At 33.8% G+C, this 8,687-nt stretch overlaps 1 protein-coding gene across 1 annotated transcript in view; it reads left to right on the top strand.

The window, feature by feature from the left end:
- The first annotated feature begins 1,345 nt into the window (after positions 1-1,345).
- LOC128549655 (uncharacterized) overlaps positions 1,346-8,687 on the top strand; it is a 61,791-nt gene continuing 54,449 nt past the window's right edge. Inside the window, exon 1 of the mRNA XM_053526802.1 lies at positions 1,346-1,531. The gene's annotated coding sequence lies outside the window, so the exon portion shown is untranslated. The remainder of the gene's footprint in view (positions 1,532-8,687) is intronic.

The following is an 8,687-nucleotide window of genomic DNA, read 5'->3' as shown; positions in this document are numbered from 1 at the left end:
TGTCCTTTGAAAATTCAACAATAGCATACTATAGTACAATTCCTGTACTGAGTATACATCAGCATTCGACTGTTGGAAATCTTTGTAGAAAACTTCACTATCAGGAGGAGTGCGTACTATCTTCCTGTTCCAAACAGATGATTTTCCATCTAGTTCTTGTCCTTAGATAATTCAACAATAAACTACTATAATGCAATTCTTGTCCGGAGTATTTCCCAGTAACCACTATTTGGAATTTAGCGTGTCTTCATAGGAAGCTTCACTATGAAGAGGAGATGCGCATATTATCGTGTTCCGATAGGATGATATTTTTCAGCCGGTTATTATTGCCCTTTGATTATTCAACAATAGTATACTATAGTAAAGTTCTTGTCAGGAGTATTTCTCAGCAACCACTGGTTGAAGTTTAGCAATACTTCATAGGAAGGTTCATCAACAAGAGGAGATGCGCGTATGATCTTCGTATTTCGGATGATTTTTCACCAAATTATTGCCCTTTGATTATTCAAAAGAAGTATACTATAGTACAATTCTTGTCCGGAGTACTTCTCAGAAACCGCAGGTTGGAATTTAGCCATACATCATCGGAAGCTTTAATATCAAGTTGAGATGCGCATATTATCTTTGTGTTCCGGTCGAGTCGAAAGATTCTTGACTGACTTATTGTCCTTTGATTTTTCAACAGTAGTAATCTATAGCACCATCATAGTCAGAGTTTTTTACGCCTGGAATTCAGCAGCAGGGTGTTGTGGTAGAGACAAGATACTGACGGAGGTGTAATATATAGTGCAGATTTGACCTTTGAGATCAATTTGTGACCTTGACTCTTGACCTGTTCATGTGTTCTGCACATTGTCTCATTGCCACCTACCTACATGCCGAGCTTGCATGCTTACTAAGTTATGGTCCGGACACAAAATATGGTCGACAGTTTTGATATTTTAGCTCAACTTTGACTACAGATACGCTTTAAGCGCTCTGCACATTATCTCATCGCTCTCTACCTATATGCAAAATTTAAAGTCAATACCTCTAATGGTTATAAAGTTATGCCACGAACTCGAATGATAACGCACGTACGGACGTCCGGTCGGACGATATGACAGACGAACAGATGCACGTGCCATCAAAAATTACGTCACGTTTTTTCTAAAACGGGCGTATAAACATGAAATAAACAACGAAAGACAAATATCATACATTAACGCTTTTGTATTTAATTGCACAATTTACGCATATTTTTACGGACCGTAAATCGATAGGTTCTTTAAGTGATCAAATTTCCATGTGTATTATGAATCACTATCTTAATTGCTCTATTCAACAAATCACGACATTTACACGTTCGATCAATATGTTATGGTTTTATAAATCTTTGGAGGCGATATTGACGGCTGTTTATATCATGGCGCCACGACCTTAAAAAGTGGAATAATGGAAGAAATCAGTGTGCAAATTTAACAAACGGATATTCGTGCAAAGATGGCTGTGGTGAGATACGCAGTTGACATTGTTTTCGGCTGACAAGAAAGTAAGTAAATATGTTTCCGTCCTAGATAAATATCTAGCTTGATAGTGACTTTTTGATATCGATTTTCATAATACCACATAATAAGTCTATTAGACAACTACCATTTAACATTATGATTATGTATAGTGTTTGTCCAAATATTATGAACCATCACAGGAATATTATTCAGCGTGTGAAGTTGTGTACCTGACTTTTATTAAGAGATATCACTCATGCAGACCAGAATAATGGCCTTTGACTTAGTAAAAATATGCATAAAATACATAAAAGATATGTCGCACATACCTCAAAAGTATTTAACTTAGAATCATAAAACATCATAGGAATATAATTCAACATGTGAAGTTGTGCACCTGGGATTTTGTTCCGTATTTCTGTCAAACCAGAGTTATGGCCCTTGATTGTCAATAATTTGGATAAATGGGATATAAGTTTGTGTCGCATTAATTTTAAAAAAGTTTTTTACTTAGAGTCATATAAACTTAGAGGAATTTTATATAGCATGTGAAGTTGTGCAGGTGTGGTGTTTGTGTGTGTATGTGTGTGTGTGTGTGTGTGTGGGGGGGGGGGGGGGGGATTTTACTCAATTAAACTGAATTCACGGTCCTTGACTTAGTGAAAATAGATTTAAAGTGCTTGTGTTGTCTCTACCTTAAAATTATTTCACCTAGAGTCATGAAACGATGTACAGTACAACTTCTCCAGAGCGGCCCTCTCTTAAACAAAAACCTTTCTTTAACAACATCATCAAAATTTCCCTAAGCTGAAATACACTATGAAATTTACCCCTCCAGAGCAACAACCTCTACATAGCAGTCAATATTTGTATTTCCCAAAGGGTGTTGCTCAACAGAGGTTGCACTGTATTGTCCGCAAGTATTGACCTGGCACTCATTAATGTTCGCCAGTATTTTCGGGCGTTTTCGGTTTTTTACCCAATATTTGTATCGTGAAAATATCTGTATTATTAAAGTAACATACCCAGTTTACCAGAGACACGGAGGTGTAGTGGTAAGATGTCTGACTTCTACGCACGTTACCACCGGTTCGAATTTCTTAGATCATTTTTAATGTAACGTTATCGATATCTGTTTTATTTTGATATTATTTCATGTATCTTATCTCATGAATTCTAATTCTTTTCTCTTATAGTATTTATTTTCTGGAACGCTGGTGAGAAATAATTAGTCTTTTTATCTAAGATACTTCTAAAACAATTTTATTACATATACACAATTTTACAACGGGTAAGTATGAAAACTTTTAATAAATGAACCATAAATATCATGATAAGTTTGATCAAATAAGTGGTAAGTCTGCAGGGGTGTGGGGGAAAAGATATGGTCAGACGTAGGACTCGAATTACACACAAACATCAAAAACAGTGTAAATGTGTTTTATTTTTGTGCTTTTATCAATGTTTTTAGCAAAATTTCAATGAAATGCTCATTTTTTTTACCAGAATGTGACTAAACTAGCCAATTTATATCAATATCTGGACAAATCTCAATTTTTGCCCACATTTTCTTATAACCAAAAATGAAATTAAAAAGGGGATGTTGCCTTATTTGCAATATTGTATTATCATGTTAATAAAATTCAGTGCGCTATTTGTGTTTCGATTCATAATATTTTACTTTGTTTAAACACTTTCTCTACCTTTTCAAAAAAAGTTGAAATTTATATTAGATATTTAATCAGATTGTAGCAAATTTCTGATCTGACGCTTGGTTTCAAACAGGATGTCCTTGATAGCAGTTTGAAAACAAAGTAATTAACTAACACTGAAATATAAGACATTCAGTTATACAGCCAAAAATATATAAACATCAGATAGGTAGATTCAGAATTTTTGTAAGAGTGACACTGAGGCACTTTCAGTGAAATAATGAAGTCATTTTAGATAAATCTTTCGATATTTTCATGATTACTGACAAAGGTTATGTTTCAATTAACCAAACAATATAATGGCTCGATAGTAACGTTAAAATATACCATGCGTGAAAATATCTTCATGCTGGATAAGAAGCGCAGGAGTAAGAGGATTGAAATTCAAAACCATAGAGCTATAATTAGCTAAAACAAGTGAATGTGTAAAGCTTAAACGCATAAATCCTGTATAGAGGTACTATAGCTGGTCTCATTCATTTCTTATATATAGTGTAGAAATCAGTTTAGCTCATCATAGCTGTTTGAGAGAACGTTTTGTATATGCACCGCACTCAAGCGCTGTATTTTGTTTTATTTTGTTACTTCCCAGGCCTTTATAAATTCTGGTATTTCTGTGACAGTAACTGAATAACCAAAGACCAGAATCAGCGTTGTTTTGACCAAAATGTACAATTCCGGCGTCTATGAATTTTAGGCATTTATAAAAAATCCCTGCATATCACAAGTTTTTGGCCATTTTGAGATATATAAATACATCATAAAATGCCTGGATTCTCTCCCCGTTTGTTGTGTCGGTTAAGGAATTGAAGAAAGCTGTAATAAATCACCACAAAAGAAACCTTACTTCATAATGTTTATCAGCATACCATATAGCATGCTCAGCCTCCAATGTGCGCACTTTATTGTTATAATGCCGATATGCGCGTTCCGTTGCCAAATATAAACGTTTTATGGCCAAAGAAAAGATATGTCAAAAGGAAATAACATCTACGTAAACCAACAACCCTGACATACCCGCACATTGAATGAGCATTTAGAGGTTTTTATGGACAAAATATTTATCTTCAAGCGTTTGAGGCTAGAATAACTTAGCGCATGTTTGTGGCATTATATAACATCAGCAGATTCTCTAGTGACATAGTGGTGCGCTAACTCTACCGGGTCCTGTCACACTAGGGATTCTCAAGATGTTATAACAAGAAATAAATTTACCATAACTTCAAAGTCATAATGATTGCGCATATGAAATTTGATATAATATCAAATTTACAAATATTAAGTATTTTTGAAGTTATGACATCTATAAAACTAGGTCTGTACTTACATCGAAAACAATACATTACGCATTTTTAGATGTCAGGCTAAGACACCAAACACTTGAAGAGCGGTTACCTCTTTTTCAAAGAAATAATTTTAGCTTGTTCTAAAGATATTAAGAACATCATTACCATGCTATTTGAATGCATAAAAGCTTGATATTTACAATTAACTAAAATATATTTTCAAACTTTGATATCACTTGATTTTTGAACATACGAATAGTTACGACAGTATTGATTTACGCCCGCACAATCCCGAGATTACTATAGCACATGCGTAAGCTATTCAAATAGAGTTGTCATTGACAGCATTTTCTCGGCCATTTTAGATAATACTTGAATGCATTTGTGCATGTCATATTAACTCAGGAACGATTTTAATCAAACAAAATCTGCTATTTTTGTTGCATTTTATGTTTCTTTGTGGATTTTATTGAAGTGTCAATAGTAAGTACTAGTTTTATGAAATATACTTAGTAGATTTTATTTTCATCCTGCAATGGTCAAACAGATTACAAACCGTTAGTCCAACACTGATGTTTCAGAAGGAGTATATTAACAAAATGTCAACGCTAACGAAAAGCTTAGCTCATTCTGTAGAAGTGACTTTAGTCTTTTCGAATTTTGATAATCTCAAATTTAATAGATCAACACGGCGTTTTTGTTTTACTCCTAAAATTAATAATTATCACCAAAAACAATTGCGATTCTATAATAAAAAGTAGCAAGAATGGCGAAAATAAGACGTTTATAACCAATTGCACATTTTTAATCCTTGACGCGGTGGTGTGACATTACTTTAATCTGTAGAAAGCGACGCCCCAACCCCCCATCCCATCACTGAAATTTCCCCAGTTTCTATGTCTGATTTAATATTGAACATGACTGTAGAGCATTAACAAAGAATGCTATTAAACGCAAAGTCTAGGCCATTTTTTTCCGGATATATAGGCACACTAATTCCAACCTTTGTAATGCGCCATGAGATAGTAAATTCAACTGAAGTCAGGATTATAATAGTTGAAACAACTACATTCTGATGTATAAAATGACATCCCACCCTACATTTACTTTTGCAACTTTTATATAGCCATTATTTACACAATGCATTGGCAATTAGACATAACACAAGAAGTAGTTAATGGTACTAAATAATTAAAATCCAAACATAAATTTTTTTTTTTGTTTGTTATTGATTAACTGAATTACCTGTATAACGAAATCGGCTCTTTTGTAAATGTTAGCCATGTTAGACGACGTTATTTTTCCAATACCCATTTCGGGGTTTACTGCTTCTGATTCATATAGCAGACGACATACATTATATAATTACCCTCGCGTTTACATGAGTCATGATATACAAGTACAAGCTTGTTTACGTCCGTTTATCGCTTGTCCCATTTATACACTGGGTATCTTATATTTTAGACGGTGTTGTAAACTTTGTTTAATCACAAGTAGACATTCAAGAAGACGACAGTTAGATGTCAATTATTGGGAAACGAGTTATAGGAAAGCATACTACATTACTAATTGTATACATTGCTATTTGGACGTTAATATCAACTTGTAGCCACGAGAGCGCAGTTTGGGAGCACCGGGAGCGCATTTTGGGAGCCCCATGAGCGAATTTAGCTGCTGCTGCATATTGAACCCACATTCCTGCTGTTGTTGTTGCTGCTGCTGACTGACTGACTGATAATGTTTTGTTCTTCGTATGAACTTCAATGTTTGACCATTACGTGTCTTTTCAAATCTTGAAGCCATACATACTATTAATTTCTCTTTATATTAACACACCTTAATATCAACAAAATACAATAAACGGATATAAAATCCAATGCACAAATTCTATTGTCATCCGATTATCATTGATAAAATCTTTATAAAATGTACCTCCCTACACATTCAATAAATTACAGAAGAAAACTATAAAGACCGTTAGTATCATTTTACACTGACGCGGTGAATCCTATAATGAATGTATAGAAAAATGTATTACAATACCCTATACCATTGTTCATTATATTGCAACCCGATGTTTTCATTTTGAATATATTTACAAAGTAAAAAGGCTTTAGAAATAATGGACATTAAAGCACCGCCACAGTCACAACTCAATATCAGTTCATATTTTATTTACTTGAAAATTGCACTAAAGCCTTACCAGTTGGTAAAATTATCATCAACATAGAAGCATATGATGATTTACAGTACATATGCCGCTTGTGAAATGTTTGAGTCTCGTTTAGACCGAAAGTTTACCCCAAATTATTGAAATCTCACGTGCAGTCAAACTCCAATATAAAAAATATTACAAAGACAAAGTTTAGTTCATTTTAAAGTACAATATGTATACTGCAAACTCTTACGGAATTTTGTCGACATTGTTCCTGGTTGTTGCATTAGACACAAAAAGACAACCCCATGTAAATTTAACTTAAAATGTTGTTTGTATATGCATTACTGACCACAGCTAGCTAGGTAAACCTATACACAATGTTCTGTAATATCACCTGTTTATATACATGTAAATTATGTGTGAACAGGTAACACAAATTGGATAATTTGATGGTGTTGGGATTTTTTGTATAATTCAGTAACCAGGTAAAATTTTAAGATAATTTTCTTACACTTTGTTCTTCACGGTCTGCATTACAATTAGCTGTTATTATCTTTTAAATGTATTGAATATATATTGAGTTTGACTGCACGTAAAATTGCAAAATTTTTGTCATTTTGGCCAGAGAAAAATATAGAATAAAGGCATAATACAGGTAGTGAAATGCACATCCTTTTACTTGCATATGTTCACATAGATATTTAGAACATAATTATAACAGAATTAATGATTTTATTGTTACCACTTAGTCATCTTTTATTTTTATGAAAATTTGCATGTAAAATTTTGAGTAAAATGGCCACCACTGTGGTGATGCCTTAAAAATAAATGGATATTTGATATTATTTATATCATGTTAATATAAAAAAAACATTGTTCAAACTGAATATAATATTTAGATGTGGCCCTTTGTTAAAATTAAAAAAGAAATAAAATAGGCTATATTGTTTATCGAAATGACTTACACATTTCAATTTTTTAATAAGAACTCTGTATGAACTTCGATGTTTGACTTACGGAGAACAAAACATTATCAGTCAGTAGCAGCAGCAACAACAACAACAACAGCATGAATATGGGTTCGATAAGCAGCAGCAGCAGCAGCAGCAGCAGCAGCTAAATGCGCTCCCGGCCTTCCCAAAATGTGCTCCCGGCGCTCCCAAAATGAGGGTGTGTCATACAAGTTGATATTAACGTCCAAATAACAATGTATACAATTAGTATTGTAGTATGCTCTCCTATAACTCGTTTCCCAATAATTAACTTCTAACTGTTGTCTGCTTGAATGTTTATTTGACAGAGATTAAACAAAGTTTTCAACACCGTCTAAAATATAAGATACCTAATATGTAAATGTGACATAACGATAAACAGACGTAAACAAGTTTTCCATTTTATATCATGACTCATGTAAACGCGAGGGTTATTATATAATGTATGTCGTCTGCTATATTTATCAGAAAGCAATAACGTCGTCTGCTATCGAGAAACGTTTAATCGATACTCCATTAGCGTTCCGCATGGATGAGCCCGAAAAGTCCCTGCACCTCAAAAATTACCTGCACCGGCCAGGATGACGTCATTTATGTAGAAAAAGAAGGATGCCCTAGATCTGAAGATAGGTCCTTAACTACATGTATATACCAATTAATTTGTCTTTGAACGAAGTATGCAACTAGATAGTCAGACTACGTCTGCGACTCTTTTATAAGTCGTATGATGACGAATTTGAGGACAAAATTGGTCATGTTTATTTTCAAAATCATAGGATGCTTCAAAATACATGCGGAGGCCAGTTAAAATGTATTAATATACAGACAAGACATGTATCTAGTTCCTGCCACCCCACTAGGTTTAAAAAGGCTGACTATTTACGCTAAAATGTACTTTAGAATGCTTCAAACAATTGTTTTTATCGTCCTTTGTTGAAATGTCTGCGGAACCGATGACATTAAATTGTTTTTCGACTGTACTACACAGCTGAATGAAATTAACTTTATTGTGTAGCTACTTCAATTTACTTACAGAAGAGGGCAAAGATGGC

This window comes from Mercenaria mercenaria, chromosome 16 (assembly GCF_021730395.1).
Source record: "Mercenaria mercenaria strain notata chromosome 16, MADL_Memer_1, whole genome shotgun sequence".
Classification (NCBI taxonomy): domain Eukaryota; kingdom Metazoa; phylum Mollusca; class Bivalvia; order Venerida; family Veneridae; genus Mercenaria; species Mercenaria mercenaria.
The sequence above is the reverse complement of the archived record's forward strand: the minus strand, read 5'-3'. Positions and strand labels throughout refer to the sequence as shown.